Genomic DNA, 24,032 nt, shown 5'->3' on the forward strand with positions numbered 1-24,032 from the left:
TGTCACCCATCCTTTCCAGCAGCTAAGCCCTCACTGTACTTCTGTTCACAGCCAAAAACAAGTTGTGTTGTATGGGTTACAGTAACAGTAGGGTGGAAAGTAAGACCTGCCTAACCTTTCCCCATGTGTATATTTATTTTACAGCCTTGTTTTTCCACAGCTGCCATTGGGTGTAGCACCACAGCTGTCCTCGCTTGCTGGCAGAGTATTTTTATTCACTTATCTCCAACCTAGCAGTTATTTTGTTCCATCAGTGTCTAGTTTCCAATTCCCTTACCCTGACCCCCGGCAAAGAGAGGGTCCTCTTTTCACCCCTGAGCCTGGTCCTTGCAGCAGCTTTACCAGGGGTGCACTGACTTCTGTGGTTTGACCTGTGGGGTCTGGACAATCCATTTAGCCCCTCTGAAGGGTTTCTTACTCTAAAAGATGTCATGATCTCTGCCGGTGTGAGACTTCATCGTTGACCTTCCAGACAAAAGTAACAGTGCACAAAACATCAGTGTTTCATGTGATGTTACCGCTTTATTTTCCCCTGCGATCTGGAAATGCTTTCCCAGTCAGCTTCACTTGGTTTTAATGCAAAGAATCTTATTTTCAGCCCATCACTGGATCATTAATTTTGATTAATTCACACCCCGACTGTATAACTCCTAAGCTGTAATTCAACCAATTAAGAGCAGTTCTGAAGGAGTGAAAAGACTCAGATTTTGCTTTCCACAACAGAACCGCCTAGGATATTGACCATTTGTTTTCATTGCTTAAACTTCCCTCTTATAAATCTGGGACAACATCTCCCTGTGCTGCAGCACTAAGTGAATAAACACAAGGAACATTAGAAGTGTTCTGAGGAGCTCATCTATCATGGAAATGAAGTTTTGATCTGTAAGGAGAACAGAATTAAAGACAAGAAAAATCTCGGTGACAAAGAAAATCACCTCTCAAGTACAAAGGTTTCTGATCAGCTGCAGAGTGGACTTCTGGAGCAGCCCAGAGAACCAGCAGAGGAAATACAGAGCCAAGGAGCAAACATGGGTCACAATGTCTTATGGCCAAGGGGCTTTCTTGGTCATGCACACAGCTCAATGGCAGCCTCTCTCATAGGGAACTGATGGCTGCTTACCCCAAAGGTCCTGAATCAGCAAATTTGAACTTTCAAAAAGAACGCTAACCACTTTCCTAAGCTTGGAAAAAGAAACTTAAGTCAAAGGAAGCCTATGGAGGTGGCACCCACAAACCCATCTTGTAACTTTGGCCAGACTTTAAGCTGTTACATTCTGTAAATAGTTCTCTTGCTAGAACACGAGTTCAGTTTTACAACCACCCTTTCAAAGCATGCTTTCATGTTCTTATTCTACACGTGATACATGAAACAGATTTAGGTACCTAATAAGTAGGCAGACAGATATGAAATTTTTGGCCTCAGGTTTTAAAGAGCAGAGATGGGGGAAGAGTCCCAAAAGCAGATCCAGAGCATCTTAACAAAGGGGATGGGGATGCATATGCCTGGAAAGCACCTGTTAGGAGAGATTAGCAAATAAATCTTTGAGGAGTAGATGAGTAATTCCCCTACCAGCGACACAGACAATACTGGAAAGAGAAAATGGCATCTATAAAAGTAATCTGTAAATACAAAATCCTGGGCCTCTAGACTGGAAAGCTTATTTTTAAGCAGTTATTTTTGTGTTACATGTTTCCACTTAACATTACAGGCCTAATCATTTGCAGCTTAGTAGAAGGGTTGAAGCCCACTTGCATACACCCATATTTCCATACACAGCCTGTTTGCGAGGGTTATCTTCCTGGCCGAGCAACTGTTTGACTTGTTCACACAAAACCTCTGCGCACTCAAATGCACTTTTCTTTGCTTCTCTGCCTTGACTTTATGGCAATAAATACTGTCACACTTCACTGCTGCTTCTCAGCATGCACACTTAAAATATGTGAATATAAAAAAGCAACCAGCATGCTACAATAGGGGAAATCATGTTCAAACTGTAGCTGCTTTCCAGCTGGATGTACCTTCCCAAGCACGGTTCTGGGTCAGAGACATCAGTTGCAATGCAATTTATGTGTCCAGCTAGTAGTTGCTCCGAGACAGATCATAAAACACCTGTGTGTAAACTTACAGCAACTCCAATTTGTATTAATTCAGATGTAACAATCTCAAAGTTTCCTATTTAACTCAGGCAAGAAGAGAAATTTCAGCAGCAAAGAGATGCTCTCTGAGTATTTTTCAATCAGCAGAGACCTGCTGCTGCAAATAGGTACTTGCAGCTTATCAGGAAAGGATGTTACTGAAAAAGGCATGTTCCAACTGATGCTGCTCATTGTCCTTGCTCTAGTCTGTCTCAACATCTCCAGACACTCAGCACACAGTTCACTTTCCACATCTAGACAAACCTGGTTGTCCTTCAGCCTCTGCATAGAGCCCCACAGTGGAACCTTCCATTTCCCTCCTGCAGAATAGCTGAATTCTGCTCTGTGATCCAGAGCAATGCACAACAGTTGAAGCCTACTACATCTCAGTATAGACCTTTCCTAAGCTTCTCCAGCTGGGACTGCTTAAGGTTTATTGGAAGGTGATAGGTTACACTGCTTCTGGGAACTTAAAATTGCTGTAGCATGAGCATGAATCAGTTGGCTTAAAGTGGAAAATTTACATAGGTCAAAACATGTGTCTTAAAAGCAATCAAAACCAAGCGTTTAGAAGCGTGACAAGCTGGGGCTCACTCTATTGGGTGGTATCTCTACAAATACAAGTGGTGGCATCCAGTGGCTGTGCTACACAGGAACAGGAAAAGACCAGAAATCCCATGGGCTCATGCCAGCGGGGACTGAAGTGCTTTAACCCTTAGCATAAACAGAGCACTGGCCGCAGCATTCCCCTTACTAACCTCCCGCTCAGTCTTCCTTACGCTGCAGTAACAATCCCTGACAATCCAGCCTATTTACAAATCTGGTTTTGCTTGCCCCTGCCCTTTCAGAGCAGAACTGAAGCGGGGCTGGCTCAAGGCTTCCACACAGCAGCAAGAGTGAATTTTGTCACTCCAAGAACAAAAGGCAACTGCAGGGCTTGCTGCTTGGAGAGATGAGAGGGATGTGTGGAGAGTAGGGATGGACTCCAGATCTGGTCTTCTCCAGCTGAGCAGGAGGAGAAACCCTGACCCTGTACCATCAACCCGGACCACCAAAGCACTGGTGAAGGGTTCACTGCATTAAGCTCTATACCTGACCATCAGTGAGATCTTCACACAGTTCTTGAAATGATGAACAAAACCTCAGTCTCACAACACCTCTTTTGCCCTTTGTCAGCTGTAAGGGTGGGAGAAGAGATTTGGGAGCAAACACATCTCCAGATTGCTTTTACATGGTGGCCACTGCTCTTAACTTACTGATTTTCCATCAACTGTTCCAGAATTTGCTTCCAGAAATCCAGAGGGAGCTCTGAGGTGCAGGCAGCCATCACTATGTGAGCAGGTAGCACATCCATTCCCCCAGCCAACTCCTCCCCATTAGGAAACAGACAATCGCACTGCAGCTGATAGTAACAGTGGATATAACCTGCTCTGTGGAGAAAGCTGAGTTAGTGCTTTTCATTCCCTCTAATCCCCCTGAGCTGTAACACCCCCCATGCAAGGTCAAAAGACTTGAACCTGATACTAAGCTGGTGAGCCAGGTGGCTGGCAATATTCCTTTCACCCACCCCTATTTTTGCTTACCTGCCATTTTAAGGCCATTTGTAAATATAGATCAGAGGGTTCATAAGCAATAGGATATGGAACACCTTGTAGGAAAGATTCTAGCAACAACAAAGTTCCTTCCCCCCCGCCTCCCCAAACCTTTCCATTCTCTTGTAAGTGTTCTCTTTTATAGGTGGAAAAAGCTGAAGCCCAGAGACCAATTCTTACCACACACAAAACATTTTATACTCCACATATGGAGATTACATTTTAGAGCATGGGATATGAACCCGAGATGCATGCTAAAGCCAGCACTAACAGCCCTTCCAATTAGTGAGCAATGATCCTGCAGGAGGTATTCAGTGAGTACAAGAGTTCCTCTGCCCCTGCTGTGTTCAACATGAATCTCTTGGTGGACCATTTGCTCAGCCTGTACTTTCAGTGATAGGTGTACACGGGGACAATTTCTCTGGAGAAGGAGCATTCATTACACATTCACTCTGCAGCTTGTCCTAGAACAATATGTTTGCATGTCTCCATCCAAACAAGCCCTCTGTCAAGAAGAGGTTGTTTTTATTAGGAGTTGGGTGTATTTAAGGTGCTGAAGTGCATGAGATGGCTTTCAAAACAGATGTGAGCTGGGTTCATTCTCCCATTGGAATTCATAGCACAGGAATAAAACACTGTAATGGCACAGGAAAATGCTATGGACACCGGACACAAGGGGCATTTTCTGTGAGCGAGTGAAGAGTGATTGTTATAACTTTTATCCCAAATTATCAGCTACAAACAGCTTTGGTGAAGTTCATTTTTTTTCCCTTTTTTGACTGATTTCTCAGCAGATTCCTTTAGAGAAAAAAAAAGGAAACGCAGACCCAGATATGAAGAATTATCTTTCCAATGAAGTTTTCTGCAAGATATTTTTTCAGGTCCCAAAATTCCAGTAAAGGAGGTCACAGACAAGGGCGTCCGTAGAAAAATAGTCCTTGGTTAGCTCTGATCTTTGGTATTTCAATGAGATTTCCTAAAGCACTCATCCATCTCCCTGGTATGAGTGGGGCTGAGCTAGCCCCCAGGCACTTCTGAATATCCCACCTGTGATGATTAATTATTCACAGCATTGCGTACAAACCCCTATGGCTCTTTGACAATTCATTGTAATAAATTAGGCTCTGATTGGATTTTTCCCCCCCTTGCATTTACACAGCTTAGCATTATTTAAGACGTGAATACCTAACAGCATAGTGCATTTTCATAGGAACTGAAAAAATGGATTTAGTATTGAGTACATTCTCATACATGAATACATTCTCATATGTGAGGCAGGTCTTTCTCATGAATCTCTAACAAAGATGCTCAGGGTCGCAGGGATAGTTTTGCCCCTGCTCCTCTTAGTTATTGTGTACATCGTGGTGAAATGCAAGGTGTTAAGAAGACTGCTCTGCATAGAGATGGAACTGGGGTTGTGATCCTGAACAACATCCAGTTCAAAGCAGAAGAGGGCAGGATTTAAGCAAGCAAATGTTCATCCTATATTGTGTTAATTTCTCAGAATATTCTGAGAAATCAAGAGACCCACAACTAATACAAAAATCAAAGCATTTCTGTTGAGCATCCACTCAAACCTCTGGTCAGTCTACAGGTACTGAGTGAATGCATAGCTCAACATCCAGTGATGACCAAGTACACTCAAGCTAGGCTGAGCACTGACTGCCTCCTTAATCCTGGTGGCAAGGAAACGGCCAAGAATCAAGTTGGAATTATTAAGAAAACATAAATAGACTTGATTCAGTTAACTGATGCATTCAGCAGATGTAATCCCTAACCAATGGATTATACACAGTGTTCAATGCGTAATTCTGATCTGCTCTTTATTTCTAAGAGAGAGAAAAGGATCAGGTCTATTTTTAACTTCCTGGAAAGTTTAAAAATAAAGAACAGCTTTCAATAATGCATTAAACAGCAGGTTTCAGCTGTCTTAAAATGAGCCAGTGTAAATCAGAAAGGTGAAGTCCTGCAGCTTTACTATTCAAATGAGTAGGTGAATTAAGAACAGCACATAAGGAACAAATAAAGACTGAGGTGCATTTGCTAATAAACACAGGTACACTGCATGCGTGTGGGTAGATTTAAGGGATGGCAGGGAGTCTTAAAGTGGCCTGGAGCTTAATTCCCACTCAGTTGAAGAAGCATTAGGCCGAAGGAACAAAAGTACACACAGGCGTTTCGCTTGTGACTGGAACACATGCACACACTGGGTTTGGATCTTTTAAGGTCTCCCCAGTCCAAGCTCTGCATCTTTAAAAATCTGGAGTTTCACTTGAAGAGATTTTCCATCTTTTCTTCCTCCTTCCCAGTGCTCATTTTTCCAGCACATTCATGCCCTGTGCCTTTCACTATTTAAAATCCAGTTGACGTCTTCAGTCAGCCTGGGCTGGGTTTACATTAGTACATTCCACCGCAAACCCTTGGTGCTCAGTGACCAGTGGTCACTGCACAAACCTTTCTGGAAACCTCCCACCTACTGCACTGAAATAAGGAGCACTGAGGGCTGTGACAGAGCCCTTGTTCCCCTCTGCCCTCCTCAGCCTCCTTAACCACTTCATCAGACTAACACCCTGACCACAGGCATCCAGATACTGCTGCAGAACAGTGTTCCCTGAAGTAAGATGAGAACGACTTTAGTGGGAGAGGTGTTAACATCACAGCCACCACCGGTGGATCAACCAGGGTCAGGAGTTAAAGCCATCGCTTGTGTCCAGTTCAGCCACCATCCCTGGCGGCATTTAAAAGATGTCCCCAAGTACCACAATCTACACATCTCTTTAGTTGTGCACTTGGCAGTGCTGGGTTAATGGTTAGACTTGATCTGAAAGGTTTTTCTACGTCTAAATGATTCTGAGATTCATTTCAGACATACCAAGTGATTCCTTCCTGTTTCAAAGAAACACCAACAACTTAACAGATAGAAAATGCTTTGAGAAATAACCTTTATTGACATTTCAGCTCAGATAAAGCCTTAGGTTATAGGTAGCCCATGAAACTAAAATTCAACCTTGCCTCTACCATCAGATCCTGTTAATTTTTCTCCCATTTCATTTCTCTCTCCACACTAAAGGAATCATTTTCCTTTAGGCCAAGAACAGGAAATACTAATAATGAAGTAACTGATTTCACATAAGCAGTGCTGAAGTGAAGAACATTAAGAGATGATCCCTGGGCCAGCTTGGAGCTCAGCCATGCAGGGGCTAGCACAGAAGCCACAGAGAAGGGAAAACCTAATAAGCATCATTTGCACTTTGTTTGAAAGATAGGGTTTCATTAAAACAATTAATGTGATTTTTTGTTAAAAAAACCTAAAATAAATCTGTTTTGTAGAAGTAATTTTTAAGTATTCAGTGACATAAAATGAAAAATATTTCTCTTAATATCTCTCTATATAGAACTGTGCCCATATACAAAACATTACCAACCTGCTGAGTTTCTAAAGCATTCTGTTAAGTATGACCTGATGACCACTGCAGCAGCAGGTGATTAGAAACCAAACTCAACTCACAGAACAGCACCACAGCAACACCCCCAAGCACCAAGGGGGGAAAAGCCCATTCCCACAACGCTGTCAGAAGGGGATCTTTATAATAGCAAGATCAGTTCATCACATCACATTGCTCAACACTCAGCCACGGGCTGCATTAAGATTAATACTCAAGTTATCCCATGATGTTGCAGTGGACTTGCTCAAGTGCTCACTGCAGCCAGCATGGTGCTGACAGGCTCCCATCACCCCATGTCAGCATTACACTGCTCCTGGCTTCCCTTGCAGCAGCACAGAGCCAGCCACGCTCTGCCCTCCCTTGACTCTAATAGCCTCACACTGCTGGAAGCAGGGGCAAATCTGGCTCCCTGCATTAACAGGCAATGCTAATTAAAGTGATTACTAATTCAGTTTTAACTCCCTCAGGTAGCTGGCATATCCCTCTTCCCTCTACTTAAGGATGGGAAATAGTATCCTATATAAATAAGATAGTAAATTTAGCTGCTGAAAGCTAGCAACAGTCTGGCTTTTACTGGCACTTCTCTCTGTATGCCCCAACTTCCATTTCCCCATATATTTTAAGTACCAGCTTCTGTACATATTGGTACCTTATGCTTAGCCAGTTGCACGCTGTAAATATAGAAGACTTTTAACCTCGGGCTCAGCCCTGATCTTCCCCTCTCCAATATTTTTAAGGAGAAAAGGTCAGAGTATTCCAGTGAACTGACGCACTCTGTCTAATTTATACAGCAAGAAGCTTAAAATTGTGCGTCATTTGACCATTTTCCATTTGTGCATGCTGAGATTAAGAGATGGGCTTATTGTTGGGCTTATAGTTGAAATTACAACTAAGAGGAAAAAAAGGGTTATAGGAGATCAGTAGCTGCAGCTGGGCTTTGATTTACTGCTGCCCAGTCATGGCAATGTAAATTAGAAACCTTGAAAAAAGCAGCTCATAGGGATTGAGAGAAGCTGAGTAACGAGCCATTTCAAAGGTAAAGGTTTCCAAACGAAACTGGGGAGCCAGGGCTTGCTGTGAGCAGTAACAGCTTGTTTAATTGCCAAAAAGCATCTGTGACAACCGAGGGGTATGTGGCTGTGATTGCAAGGGAGAACAAACCCAGCATCGCCATCAGAAATCATTCCTAAAGCTCAGGAGTCAGCATATTTTATACTACTCCTTCACTGCACTGGACCTCACAGGTCAGACAGATGGCAAGGGTTACGTATCCACCAGAAGAGAGCTCTCTCCTTGGGTACCTTTCCAGCATTTCGTCCGATATATGGGATGTTTTAACTGCACAAGCAAGTTCAGGATCAAAACTACTTTCACAATACACATCTCGCAGCAGTGCAGGCAAGGCCAATAAATAAAACAGAGCTGGTCAATGAATGGGTGTTTGTTCAGGGGCATTTATTCAAGTAGGTGGTTGTGAGTGTGTATGTCTGCACAACATGAGCACCAAACCCTGAGCTGATGTGAGCTTAAGTGTTTCAGCTGAAGTTAGTGGAGCCATGGAAATGTCTACAAGCAGAATGAGATTAAAAGAGCCTTTTCATCTAGCAACACGGAGCAGGAAAGTCCATCAGGTCTGAGCAAAACAGAAAATTCATGAGAATGCTTGCAACTGATTTCTTTCCACATTTTCTATACAATCTGAATCCCAAATTGATTCGTATTTACATGATAGTGGTAAGAAGGGTAACAGATTTGCTGACGTTTTCTTGGAAGAAGTGCTGCTATCTATAGCATTTTCCATTTTCATCTGGGATATTTTTATGGGACTGGAGACAGATGGATTTTCTAGTGAGGTGAAGTTAAGAACATTGCCATTTAACTAATGTATTTCCATGTGTGACAAATCACTAATACCAGAAGATTCTGCTCAAGCTAAATATAAGTATTTTTCACCACCAAACAGCCTCCCTCAGTGGTGGAAAACCAATATTAACTCGGCAAACTTTGGTGAACACTCAGAAAGGTGAAAAGTGACAAAACTGATGCCAGAGGCTGCTCAAGCTGCTCGTGACAGCCAGCCCCATGCAGGGTGGGTATTTTGCTGTTTAGAGAAAGATTTATCATGAAGCATCCATTAGCAAACTTTTGTAGCTATGAAAAATACTTGATGTTTTCCAGAGCAATCCTTGAAGTGAAGTACCAGAAAAAATAGGGAAGTGCAGCTGTAGGAGAAATCAGAGCAGCTACTCCAACACGTGCAGCCTAAAACAGGTCACCTAAGGAAGAGAGTGCCACTCCAAGCATCACGCAGGATTCACGAGTCAAAGTTGAAAAAGCAAATGAACTTAATATTATTAATTAGATTAAATTATTAATTAAATAGGTTCAAAAACCTATTATGAAAGAGCTTGTTTATTGTCTGCAGTTCCAGCTCCTGGTGCTCGAGTTTCACATTTCTTGACCATCATGTTTGCTCCCTTCCCTGCACGTACAGTTATCTATTATCTCTTGTCTTAGACTGCAAGCTTTTCAAGGACTCATCTTTATGAAGCCAGCGGCCAGTATTGTGATGGGTTATTTACACATCATCTATTATTGGGCTTTACCTGTGACAGGTTCACAGAGGTGGTAGAGGAATACAAAATTCTAAGGTAATACATAAACTGACATTCAAATTGTATTTAGGTTGAGATTCAGACTTGAATCTTCAAGAAACTGTCCCCAAAACTGGCACCACGATCCAAGTGGGATTGTGCACGGGTTCATTTCAAAGGAATGGGATTTCATTCTCAAATACAACCAGCAAAGGATTTACAACACGCTTTTGGTGTGAAGGCAGCCAATGACTGCAATAGTTTCTCAAGCAAAGTGACGTATAGGCTTAATCTGCACAACTGTGTGTTCGCCTTCATGAATCAACCTGAGCTTTGCTTGGCACAGCTTGTTTTCCACAACACAAAAATTCCACCCATTCTGAGGCCCACACTCTAAATCCAAGTAAACAACTAACTAATCTTCATCTGTTCTATTGAAGAAAACTTCTCATGGCATATCAGTAAGCTCTAGAGACATCAATGCTTTAACACCATGTTAAATGTCAGAGCCGATCTTCATTCGGGTGGCGGATGTTCAGCAACATTCACTTGTATGTGTGTTTCTTTGGATTATGTCTTACTGTAAAGCCAGCCAAGATTTTGTTATGTTACTTTCCAAGTAGAAATGTCACTGCAGAAATAATGCTTCGTTCTAGAGGGCCTATACGTCCACATAGTGTGTATCAAGAAGTGTTTTAAGATGTGGAAGCAATGTTATTCAGTTTTGAAGTGGCAATTTGTGATGGAGATAAATTATCATTACTGCCTAGTTCTCACATAGCATTTTAATACTGGAGACCTCAAAGTGCTGACAGAACAAGAAATTTAGTCCAGGGCTCTCCAGCCCAGTTTAGCATCCTCAGCATTAGACCATCTGTATTTCCAGCTCTAGCTTTAGAAGCACAATGCATGTGGGACCTCTTCTGATGCTCACACATGGAGCAGGCTTCATTTTTACTCAAAAAGCACAGGTAAAAACCCCAGAAAATGAGGCAACAAAAAAGCATGAGGCAGCAGCTCATTAATTATCAAGACAGATAAAGCCTCTATCTGTTTAAAGCTGTCTTTTCCAATGACAACTAGAACCTAGCAGCATCTCTGTACTAATGACATTTATTTATCACTGGGCCAATTTACAAGCCTTCTGTCAGATAAGGAATTTCAGAGCTTTACAGAAAAATGCATTTAGCCATGGCTGCATTAGGGCAAAGCAGATAAAGTTTAGTATCTGACCTATGAAGATTTAGATGTTCTTATGACATGAAACATACTGTGCCTATTTTATGGCTCTAGCAAACACAATAAATGTCATTGTCTTTCCAAGAAGGGATCTATTCTTGTTTCCTTTTTTATTGATGGAGGAAGATTAAGGGTAATCTCACCAAATCCTCAGTCACCCCCACACAATGCAAGTTTCTGGGCACTGCTGTGTCATTCAGATTATTATGTTCAATAACAGAGGAAACTCCTGCTTTATTCATCCCCTTCTGCCCCTCCATCTCATTCAAAACCTCCCCACATCACACCTCTTTTTGCCACCTGGTCTGTAAATAGCAAGTCCCCACACATAACAAGCAGGGATGAAGAAAGCGCTACAGAGAAACCTTTTGGCTCCATGGCCATGAAGTCTGATTTCTTGAGGAAACCTGACAAAAATCTTGCAGCAAACACACGAATCACACGGCAGCGTAGGGAATTCCAGGGGGAATTCACTTACTGTATTGTGATCTGTCACAAGGAGGTGGCAGAAGGGATTTCTGTGCCAAAGGCTATTTCATTCCTGAGGTTACTGAGGACTAGTTCAAACCGCAGCAGCATCTTGCTGAGAAGTTGGATTAATACTTACAACACAGCGTAAAAGCCAATTCCTCTGACAAAGCAGGATTGCCAGAGCCACCCTCTATCCCAGGAACACCACATAACTACTTCTGGGATCTAGTACTCAAAGAGCAAAAGATGTCTATTTACCATAAAAGCTCATTAGCTGCTGCCTTCAGGTCTGCTCTAAACACAGCCAAGCCTTCCTGTTGGCTCAGTTTATCTTTGGATGGGCTTCTAAAAGCTGCCATTAAATGGGATGGTGAAAACAGCTTTTCATCTCCAGAGGAAGGTGCCCGCATAAACAAAGCCACCTTCATGTCCTTGAAGGATTTGGGGCTGATAGGAGAGCATCACCCCAGGCTAGTCAGCTGCATTCATCCCATCAGTGATTTAAAGCCTTGAGATTGTATTAGGAGAACACAAGGCAGGTTTAGCCTCTTTTAGGGCAAGAGGAATCCCTCATGGAAGTCATGAGGAGGGCTGGAACCCCAACCTGCACATGCTGGTTGTAAGCATCCAAGCGAATCTCTTCTCCCCTCATCTCCACCAAGCAAACACTAGCTTGGGCAAACATGAAACTCTTCAGTATAAAGGTCTCTATTTGAAGGCAGAGGCTTTAACCTCTTCATAACATAATGAAACAATAACAGCAGCAAAACCTGACAGTATTAGTGAGGATCATGCCAAGCAGGGGGTAAGACCTCCTCGGAGGTGAAGTCATTGCCTTTTACACCAGCTGTTCTTTACAGGCGAGTCCTAGCATTTATTTCAAGGCTCCACAAGAAAGCCTTCCCCATCACACTGGTCTAAAACTGACAAGGAGGGAGCAATTACAGAATCATAGAACAGTTAGGGTTGGAAAGGACCTCAAGATCATCCAGTTCCAAACCCCCTGCCATGGGCAGGGACACCTCACACTAAACCATCCCACACAAGGCTTCGTCCAACCTGGCCTTGAACACCGCCAGGGATGGAGCATTCACAGCCTCCCTGGGCAACCCATACCAGTGCCTCAGCACCCTAACAAGAAAGAATTTCCTCCTTATATCCAATCTAAACTTCCCCTGTTTAAGTTTTAACTCATTACCCCTTGTCCTGTCACTACAGTTCCTGATGTAGAGTCCCTCCCCAGCATCCCTATGGGGGATGTATTTAGCATAAGGGATTTTTTTTGCTCTTCAGTTATGGATTTCCTATATAGAATTCTGGAGAGAAGTATTACCAAAGAGATTTTATCCCAGCATTTTCCTCACATAAAGCTGTTATAAGCCAAGCAAACTTGAACACATCAGAGTGCCTGTTATTTCCTATAGTATGAATCGCAAGACAGAACAAGTGTTTCAAAGCAGACTGGGTAAATTCTACCTTCATGCATTTACCATATGAACACTGTCATCAATGGGAGCTTTGTTAAAGTTTCCAAGCTTTGAACTTTAACCCAAGTGTCCAGCAGTTGCAGTCCTTATATTAAGGACTGGGATGTTTATTGAGCAATGATGACAATTTCTCATTGGTCCTAATTAGAAAATAATTAGTACAAGAATCCTAATGCAACGCAAGTGCCATGGCCCACTGCTTGTTTCTGTTAATGAGAGCCTGGCACCAAATCCATATACTTTCCCATAACAAAAGAGAGCCAGTACTACAGAGCCATTTTTAATAATCCCATTCAGCATGCTACAAAGTAAATTGATTATTTAATTGGAAATGATGTTAATAGGAGGCTGGTTTAGCAATTTCCATTAAAACCCAATGTCCCTTTTGCTTTATCTAAGCCATGCCTTTTGCTAATGGTGTTCTCTTGGATTACTGTCCTTTTATCAGTTGTGTTTTTATGAGACTCATCGGACCCAATTTGATGTTCCCAGGTATTTCAAATAGAACACACCGTCCATTGTTCAAAAGTAATATTATTAGAACTGTGGCTAAATACATTGTGTTGCAATCTTTTTTCTTTAGAGAATTATAAAATTCAGATTCTCTGAATCTATCCTTGCATTATTCAACAACTTTTAATAGTGTAAAGACATGAACCGTTTAATGGAAAATGTTCTGATCGCAAACAGCCATTATTAGCTCAAAAATTCACTATTCTCTGCTCTCATCCATCCATCTCTGCCTAAGACCAAAAGCAGACACTGCTTCCTATGGCCCATGTCATTCCCATGGTGGCAGAAGAGATCAAATCACTGCAGACCTCTGGGAACCAGAGCCGTGTTTGGTCACCAATGGTGTGACCAACAGTGAAGAGCAGACATCCACTATTATACAGGGCAGCATCCCAGCTCACTGAGATCAGTAATACGTGTTTTTGCATGACAATGGACACTGGTTAAACCATTGAGTAACACAGGCATTGCTCTCTGGAGTCATTAGGCAGTGGCATCTTGTGCCAAAAGGAAAGAGTTAACTCCCAAAGATATGTGCAAGCAGGAAAGTTACCTCACATCTGTATTATATCCTGTACTGACAGGTGTTTGGTTGCTGTAACACTCCCTTAATTTATGATCCCCCGGTACTGAAAGACTTGTGTCCTCTCTGATAAAGCTCTGAGCAGCTCCAACAGCATTTGCTCTTTGAGCTGATAGTGTCAGAAGCACTTGGGCCTCTTCAGAATTTAACGCCAAAGGGTTCATCCCACAACTCCTTGCTCAAATGTGTTCCTGCTCCATCCCATTTAATTCAAGGGTATCTATGCAGTGAAGCAGGTTCACAGAATCAGGCCTGAGCTTCTCAATATCCCACACAAGCTGGTGCTTTGTGGCTTTTTCACTATCTAGATTTCCAGTTCCAGTTTGCATTTCGTACCTCATACTAATATTTGCTTTCGTAGGCTATTTCAACACAGTGCATCAAGTGTCTGTTTGCCCAAGATTATATTCAGATGGTTGCAGCAGATATTTTGATTTGGCTGTTCTGGTAGGAAATCCATAACTGAAGAGCAAAAAACTCCCTTATGCTAAATACATCTGAATTTACTGCAGTTTCTGGCTTGGTAACACATTTGGTCTTCTGCCTTTAAAGAGAAAAAGTGTATTGTAGGGGATTACTGTAAGAAAAGCAACAGAATTTGTGCCTTTCATCCATACACTCCCCACATCTGCCCCTCACCATCTGTCACCTTGGCATTATTCTTAGCTCCTTGGCTCTTTGGGACAGTAACTGCCTTTTTGCTTGGTCAGCAAGAGCAAGGCAGATGTGCTGTATTTAGGATGCCAGAGTGGAGGTAAATCACCACTCCTAAAATAATCATGACTTCCCCCCATCACAAAGTGTGGTACCATGACTCAGGCATTGCAAACTTAACACTGGCCTCCAGCTGCCTGCTAAGATCCTGTACAGGGCCAGAACTGTTTGCCATTTTAGGATTAATGTAGAGGAATATGCCAAAAGTCAGAATATTGTTCAGTACTTAACTGAAGTATCAGCAAGAAAAATACTTTGGAAGACACATGGCTGGATTCCTACTTATCTCTCTTTTTTATTAAAGATCCAACTAATAAAATAAAAGGCAGCTCTAAGACTTTAAGCACAGCAGAAGCTGAACACAAGTGCTCTTGCCCAAACCAATGAGTTCTTTGGAAGAGAATCACATGTGTCAGCAAAAACTAATTTACCCAAGCACAAGTGAGCAAGCAGGTTTTGTGCAGGCTGCAGTGAAAACAAACCAAGGGTAGCAAGATTGCTCAGAAGAGACAGGAAAGACAACAGAAAAGGAGACAAAAAAGAGATTTAGAGGATGGAGGAAAAAGGTGACAAGAGATAAGCAACTAAAAGTGAAAGAATTACAGTCCAGGGCAAACTTACAGGGTGTGATAAAGCTCCATGTGCTGGAATCAGGGTAAATTTTGGGAAGGGAAGAATGAGGGAAGTGAACACTGATAAAGAACACATTAAAAAGAAAACACCTCCTCTGTTTATTATCCACGTGAATACCTTTAAGAGTGTTCAAGAATCAAGTTCCAGCAGTGAACTGCTGGTCAGGCTCACACTGAGCAGAGCAAGAGCCTCTTGCCAACTACCAGCCCTTGTCATAAGACAAAGCCTGACATTGTCACCATTACCTATGCATTTGGTTGCCAGCTTAGTAAATAGGCCAGATGTTTGCAACACATTACAGTGAAGGGAACCACATGCCTAAAACTGGTGGGTGTGACTGTGGGGCTGAGTTTATCCTTATCCTGTGCCATTTGACTTTTTTGAGCCTTCCTAGCTGTGTCTAAACCCTAAACCCAAATGAAATTGCAGTGTAACTCATTATAGGCTTGCGACTTTAATTACTGGAGCCATCCCCTGCACTTTGGCAGCTTAGCAGTTGAGCCTCCTCTGATGGAGTCATCCTTGGGAACTCTCCAGTGCAGGATTGGTGGCGATCAGCATCATTAAACCAAGTTACATAAAGAGTAAATCACCAAAAATATTACTTCTCAAATTGCCTTGCTTCTGTAGATTCAGGGGGAAAAGAGGGTATTTTGGTTTTATTTCTAGGAAAGATGAAAGCCAGGTAGCTGAACTGACCCTGCTGCACTCCCTGACAAGCTCTGCCTTCTGCGTCCTTTAGCTATGCTCTGCTCATACATTTTGGATGAGGGAAGTGGCCCCAGTGTGCTGTTTAAAAGAAAGCCAGGCTCCCAGCATCTAAACTCAAGATGCAACAGGTTTTTCACACTGAAATTCAAGGCAGGAATGAGGCTGTGATAGGAATTAACTGACAGAAGATAAACAGCACAAACTCAAGGCTGCTACCACACCTAACCAGCAATCACAGCTTTGTAAGCAACCTGCTTAACTCAGTAAGCAAAGACATAACTGACCATGAATATGCATTCAAACCTTTCTACCATGCTGGCAAAAGTACTCAGAAGCACAGAATTGATCTGTAGGAACCTGAGAAGACATGCAACTTTCCTTCCATATAAAGCCCTTGTGAGTTACATCCTTATGATAAAAGCACAGTCATTTCTGGCCATAAATATTAACCCTTTAAAAATATAAGTGAGTCAGACCTGCAGTGATTCTATAAGAAGCCACAGACTAAAACACACTTGCCTCTGCCCATGCCTGTTCCTAAACACTTTCAAAGTTGGGTTCAGCTTACAGGTGTGTGTATATATATATACGTATAAATTAAATGCTCATGTCAGATAAGGAAGGGAAACCTGGAGATCTAGGAAATCTAATGCAAAACTTGAAGACTGACTGGCACTGAAGTCAGTCACTCCACTCTTGGGGAATGCATCAGGCTTTTACTGGAGCAGCAAATGTACCTCCCACCCCTTCAAGGTTTTGAAGGTTAGGCTTAGCAAGTCACTAGTTTGCAGTACTGTAAAACAATGACTGCTGTAAAACATCTGGCAATGTGTCATGATCACCCACCCCTCATCTCATGAAGCAGGAAGGTGGAATTTCTTAGAACAGAATTACCGAAGCAGTGATTTTAGCAGTTGCAATAACACCTATTTGGTCACAGAGGGAAAAAATATCACATTCCAAACCAGCCCAGGAACCATTCGAAAAGGAGCACACAGCCTCTACAAGGAGAGCAGTGCGAGGTGCTTCCTATCTGGAGTCATTCTGACCGGTCAATAACAAACTAAGCCAGCAGATGCTTATTTTCCATTTCAACATTTATGGTGCCTCAGATTTAGTCACCTTGTCTGGCAGCAGTTATAAAAGAAGCATTAAGAAAACATCTACAGAGGGTCAATTTTATATTAACCTTCATAAATGACAACAAACACCATCAATGCCAGCTAGCTGTCCACAAGTCTGCTATTAATAATAAAACCCAGAATAAGGGGCTCTGGCAGCATGTCAGGTGTAGTGCTTACATTTATACCGAGTTACAACAATTCAGTACTGCACTTATGGGTTGGTTGATGAAGAAACATCTTAGAGAAGATTCACAGCCATGATTTCATGTAGAAGGGAGAGATGAGAGATCACCTGTAAGCTGTTTATAAGAATCAAGGACAGTGGTAGAAAATGAGAACAAGGTTATAATGCTAAAACCCAATATAATCTGCTTCTTGGAAGCCAGTTCTTAATCATGGCTTCATTCACCAGGAAAATGAAAGCTTAAGAATGAGCATCTTTAAATTGGTATTAGCCTCAGGAAAAAGAGATGAAGGCAACTAAATGACCATTTCAAACATCCCACACTAGGTAGTTTATAGCACTCTTAACATGTGGGGTTTTGGTTTCTCTGTCCCTGAGCTATGGAGAAACATGAATCCCAATAAGCAAATAGAGAAAAGGCAAGCTCAAAGCAGAGCTCAGTAAACACTCAACACAATCATAAATATTTTATTGAGCCAGAATTGCTGTTTCATTCAGGAAATTATTTGATACCATCAAGGGCTGAATAAGAGTTGGAAGTAGAGAAGGGGCTGAGCAAGCCAAATAATTACTCTGAATCTGTTGACTTCATCCAGATCAGTGGCTGCTGCACAGAACTTTAGACATTACTATTTTTACTTGCACATTTGTTAATCCAGCACTGGGAAGGGATGTGAGTAAGCACACTTACTGCAACAAAGGAATATCGCCTGCCAGGTTGGTTTGGGTTGGCAAAGCAGGTTAGGGAACTTAAACCCTGCAACAGTAGGCGAGAGCAGAATGATGCATTTGTTATTTGCAGTCTTTAATGAGTTTTCCTATATATCCCATGCTTCAGCATCCGCATTTATGCTCATTTCACCACTTCTCGTAGACAAAGGAACTCTCATTATGTGAATGGGGATTTTTAGAGGAATAAAGTTGCTAGGACAGCAGCAGCACTTCCTAACTGTGCCTGGCCTCTGGTTTAAGGAAACAAAGGGGGTGACAATTCTCACTACCTGAGATATTCATTGCAAGTGAAATTTGTGCCTCACTCCACACCTCCAACAAGAGGCCGGAGCTCCTTGGCATGCAGCATCCCCCATGTTTCATTGCATAGGCTGACGAAATAATTTTCAGGCTGAAAATGAGTGACAAACCATTCCCCAGCGAACACCTTTGTCTGCCTTCCCAATTCCTTTATCAAAGGTAAGCATCTAAAGATACATTCATAACTTATCTTATGGATTTATAACCACTTCAAATACAAAGACCTTGGGAGGTGCCTTTCTAGGCTTGAAAGTATCGACAGGATTTAAACAGGTTTTGATAACTAACTGTCCAGCTCAAATGGGTTGTATTGTCATCTCCCCATTCAGGTAACACATCAGCTCTGCAATGAGAGGAGGACACCTTGCACATCAGCAGGCTACAGACAGGCTGGGCTGGCGTTCACAGCACTCATCAGTTCTACAACCTGCATTTATAAACCAGGCTCTTCGCTACAATAAGAAAAGGTTAAGAAGAACTAGTGAGGAATTTCCTGGTGCATCTAATGCCTTAGAGCATGAGATGACTAAACTATCTGTGCATGAAGAGAAACATCACTGCCACTGACGGGGAAGGTGGCGATTATCCCATGGTGGCTGATCACAGCTCCTTCCAGTAAATTAAAAGCTGCTATTAAAAGAAAACAGCAGTTTTCTCCACTGCGTTGTTTGAAGGAACTGTATTACACAGATAATGAATCACTACAGGGTGAAGGTGGATGCCTTCAGAGTTGCCATAGAAATTCAATGTGCAATTAGTGTTAATGTAAGTGATGCTAAAACAAGGTGTTACTCAATTCTCTAAATAATCATAATATACAATCAGTCTGGAACTGAACAGGCAAACATATCACAGGTGTCACCCACATGAAGTTAAACAGCCCTATTTTCAAATACAAAGACATTAACAGAAATGGAAGGTGAAATTCATGGGTTATGTTTAGTGTGGAATCGTCTCTGCAAGTATAGCATCACATATGCTGGACAGTTCGAGACAGCACTTGCTCAGCAGGTTGCCTCCAGAGACAGTATTATATTTGATAGATGTAAAAGGCAGAAGAAATTCCATATTGCTACTTGCAGACTTTTACACACAGGTTTTAAGCTCCCATGACAGCTTCAGAAAAACATTGCTTCTATTGGCATCCCACAGGGAAAATAAGCTCATTTTTATTTGAGGGGGTTCTCTTCAGATTTATAGCCAAGCTCATTCTACTCAGAAACTGCCTTTTTACCCTGCTCATTTCCATAAAGCTACAGAGCTCCCACCAGCTGAAGATCTGCGTCTTTTGAGTCCAGTTACTGCAGGCTGATGGGTGACAGGCTCTTATAATACACCAAAGGATAAAGTACATTCTAGGTACATAAAGTGCAGAGGAAAAGGAACTATTCCTATAGACACACTCCTGTTTGTGAGTTTGCCTGTATCACAATTAAACACTCATTGATTAAGGCTGTCATTGCACAGGCAGCCCTACCCCAGGAAACAGGCAGCACAAGGGTTTGGTAGCATCATGGTAACACTACACAGGGTGGGAGAAGGCCAGACAGTGAACACAGCTGGTGCCCTGGCAGAAAGTCAGAGGCACCAAGGAACATTCTGGGAAACACTCAACAGAGCAGCACAAGGTTAATAAGTGGCTCCTATTTAGATTTCCCCTGCTCAGAAGGGTTTTGCTGCCAACTGCTGCTTCTTACATCACAGCAGATTCCCCCCCCCCCCCGCCACTGACATCTGTAGTATCATTATTGTTCCCCAAGTACGCATTCAGATGTTATTTATTATATTCTCTTTAACTCTACAGAGTTATGGAGAACTCTGGGACAGTCCCTGCCATGCAGTGTTCCAGGAACTGCCACAGCAATGGGTAACTATAAAACATGATTTTAAGACGAAGCAGGAAGGAGCGCGATGTGAACTTAGCATCCAGTAGTCAGCCTTGGGTGCAGCAGCCCTTCCAGCTTCCCATTCAGAACCCAGTCAGGAGACAAAGATGTTGACAACTGAAGTTTCCAAAATATCTACAGAAATTTGGGAACAGGATCATTTTGTCCATTAAGGATTAGCGATTTGACACATGGCCCCAGCAGAATGAGCTGTACCAAGGGTTATTTCTTACAGCTGAACACAGAGGTAGGAAAGATCTTTCCATCCTCATCTATCATTCCCAACTCCATTTTCTATGACAAAGCTGGAATAGGAACAGCAGTATTCCACAGACCACAGGGCATTACCCTGGACCAGGGGCTCACCAGTGTTTTTCACATAGACAAAACACTTCGGAAGCTTAAATGGATGGATTCCTCTTTTGTCCATGCAAAACACTGTCTACCTCTTGATTTCTACTGCTTTTAAGTTAGTATTAAGGTAATGGACAAAGGATGAATCGGGTTCTATAAATTAGAGCAATAAAGAAGCTGGAGGGACTGAGACTTTCATCTGCTTCTTGCACTAGAGAGTTAAAAGAAAAAGCTACAGCAATTCTACTCAAGAGCCTCAGAAGCTAGTAATTGCCTTGCAATCCAGGTGAACAGTGGGCAAGAACACAGCACACAGTAATAATACAGAGTTGGTTCATTAATCCTGAAGTCAAAGCTTGCACTTTCACACTCCAGTTCATTCAGGTTGACACAGAAGGCCAGAGTAACAGCATGGTAGTAAATGATGGAGTTTCCTGCCAAATCAACCCCAGGAAATGCAGGAATCCTTGTCATTACAAACCCCCACCGGATTTCCAGCCCAAAACAGAGACGGTAAATTCGCTCTTGATGACAAATGAATGCCAGTCCTGCTGAAGCTTGCCCAGGAAAGGCAAATAACCCCACTGATGGCAAGGAACTCGGAAGACATCTGTGCTACTGATTTACTTTATCTCCAAATTAATTACTGCAGCCTAGAGCTGGGTAAGTTACAAGAAGGAGTTGGCCTTGATCAAAGCTATTGACACATTCAGGTAAAAACTGACAAAGGACTTTGGCTAGCACAGAAGTCGTACAATCACAGTTGAAAGGGACCTCCAAAAATGACCTGACTGTACCCTTCATGGGAAAGGAAGCCTAAATGAGAACAAAAGCAAAGAGCTTTCAGAAAAAAAATGCTGTTTAGTTATTTGTAGTAATGGAAAGTTTCAGGAGATCATTCGGGAAACAGTGAAAAGACAAAACCCATTCAATATCAAAACCAAAGTGGAATACAAGAAATCCCCAACCAGATTCAGAACCTTGAACTGAACTGTTATCAGAACAGTTCATGCAGCCTGGCTGGTAACCCTTAGCTCTGGAGATACCTTTGAGGTAAAGGATCTTAGCTTAATCCCCTGCTGTTCTCAGCAATGTATTTGGGAACTGTTATTAAGCCTCTGCTTGGTGCTGTGCTCCTGCAGCTGGGTGCTGGCAGCATGTTCGATAAAGGTGCAGCTGAGTATAACTTCATTCCCATCTTCCCCAAGCTCAAACCTGGTTGTGGAAAAAGGTTGTATCTGCTTTTTCCTGTCAAAGGGGCACTATTTTCATTGTCCCGGCACTATTTTCATTGCAGAAAACGTATTTCAGGAGAAAGATAAATGGATACCCAACTATCATTTGATTCCCAGGGGATTTGCCTAGAAAGCTTCCACTCTGCACACATCTGATTGCATAGTTTGGTTTTATCAAGCACCCTGTGTTTTCCAAAAGGAAGAGGAAAAAAACGTGCCTTAGGAATAATGGAAAAACAAAGGTGGCCAGTGATTATCAATAACTAAAAACCTCTCTAAAACAAGCCTGTGATTGGCTTGCTTAAATGGATGCATTTAACTGAGCACCCAAGCTTTCATAAAATACAAACCTCTCTTCGATAAAATGGGGGTTTTCACTTGTTAAAAGGAATAATTCCATTCTATATGTTGTAGAAAAAAGTGGTCCTGAACAGCCTGTGCTGTTCCAGTTCTTAATAGAGCCATGACATGAAGTGCACACCCAGTAATCAGGTTTGATAGGGGAGGAAAGCTTTGAATTACATTAAAGTGTTCCACTCACCATGTTCTGAGTGCAGGCTCTGAACGGGCAGACTGAGAATGTAGGTCAAACACAGAGGCTTTTCCTGCCTTCCCACCTTGCTTACCTGTTCCTACTTCTGTAAGGCCTTACAAACACCTCATTGCACCTAAAGTGAGCTGGATCAGTGGCCAAGTAGTGAAAACACCCACTTGCAGAAAGAAATCCCAGCCTGGGGTTACACAAGATGCTTTGCTTGGAATTTTAATTCACTTCTCTTGACATGGCAAGAAACCTGTTTCGATTTCACTTCTGTAACTTTCACATAGAAGAAGACTAAAGGAAAACCAGGGAAAGTTGTGACTGCCCTGGAGAACCAGTGTCCACTCCCACAGCACAGCACACTGACACTATGAGCCGAGGATGCAAAGCTGCAGCAGGCATCTGAGGGATCACCCAGTGCTGGCTTTCAAAAGCAGCACAAGCCCCAGCTCAAAACAGTGTGAAAAGTGACACTGAAAGCGAGCCCTTTAACACTCACAGCAAGAGCGCCATAGGAAATCTCAGTCACTGATAAAGGATTATGTCCTTGTCCTGGCAGTAGCTGACCGATGCAAAACATCTGCTTACTGACATCCGGGACTTCCAGGTGTTTTGATACCCTAGAACTTCCCATTTTCCCATTAAATCCCAGTTATAAATTTCCCTGCACATTATACAGTTCTGAGAAATCAAAGCCCTCGCACCAGCCTCATGTTCCTGCTCATCCGCAAGCCCCGCTGCTCCACAGAAGACCAATTCAAAGCGATTACAGTGAAAAACAGGAAGCCAAGATCCACTTGTGGTTACAACCTCCTTGAAATACAGCACCAAGAACCAATGGCTACAGAAAGCTTTTCCACTGCCTTTGCTTTCTGACGGGCTATTTGATCCTAAAAAGAGGGTAAACCACTCCAAAAGAAGCATGAGGACATACAGAGAAACAAGACAGCCAAGGCCATGGACCAGAGCAGCAGGCAAACTAGAGAAGAATCGGAACTCTGCATGTCTTAATTTATTATGCTATATCTAACCACAGGAGCATTACCCTATCTAGAGAGGTGCCTCCAATACCATCTCTTTGAATGGGAAAAGCTGTATTATTTTTAAGGATCAGTTTCAGTTATGTTGCTAAACAGCCCATTTAACTGTTGCTATGCTACAGAGCAAACATTTTTGCCATTTGGTTTGTTTAATCACAAACAAAAAGCTACGGGGGAGTAGTTCCATGTTCTGGTTTACTACAGAGAAAACCTAGCCTTAAAATGAGAGCAGCTTGGCTTCACAGGCAATTCCTAGAAGTTAAACATGAAATATCCTGTCTGGTGCCAAGCTTCAGAGTTACCTTAAGGCAACAAGGATAGGTGAGGGAGGTGATGAAAGTGCAACAAGAGCCCTTCCCATCCTGGGCACCCAATGAGCAATGTTGTGAACTGCATTCTACCTGGAAAAGCAGCAGTGATGGAAACAGCAGCCAGGAGCACTGCACCAAGTGTCCACTCCAGTGCTGAAGCACTTGAAGCACGCTTCCACTGCAGAGCATCACAGCCAGATGCTCAA

The 24,032-nt window shown here is 42.5% G+C and overlaps 1 long non-coding RNA gene across 4 annotated transcripts in view; it reads right to left on the reverse strand.

Moving 5' to 3' along the window:
• The window catches only part of LOC136021509 (uncharacterized), a 69,808-nt gene that overhangs the window by 28,412 nt on the left and 17,364 nt on the right, over positions 1–24,032 (reverse strand). Inside the window, exon 4 of one of the 4 annotated variants that reach the window (XR_010615797.1) lies at positions 24–1,514. The exons of the other annotated variants lie outside the window; for them this stretch is intronic. This is a non-coding gene — a long non-coding RNA (uncharacterized LOC136021509). Of the gene's footprint in view, positions 1–23; positions 1,515–24,032 lie in introns of those variants that run through there. 4 annotated transcript variants of the gene reach the window in all.

This window comes from Lathamus discolor, chromosome 13 (genome assembly GCF_037157495.1).
Source record: "Lathamus discolor isolate bLatDis1 chromosome 13, bLatDis1.hap1, whole genome shotgun sequence".
Taxonomy (NCBI): Eukaryota; Metazoa; Chordata; class Aves; order Psittaciformes; family Psittacidae; genus Lathamus; species Lathamus discolor.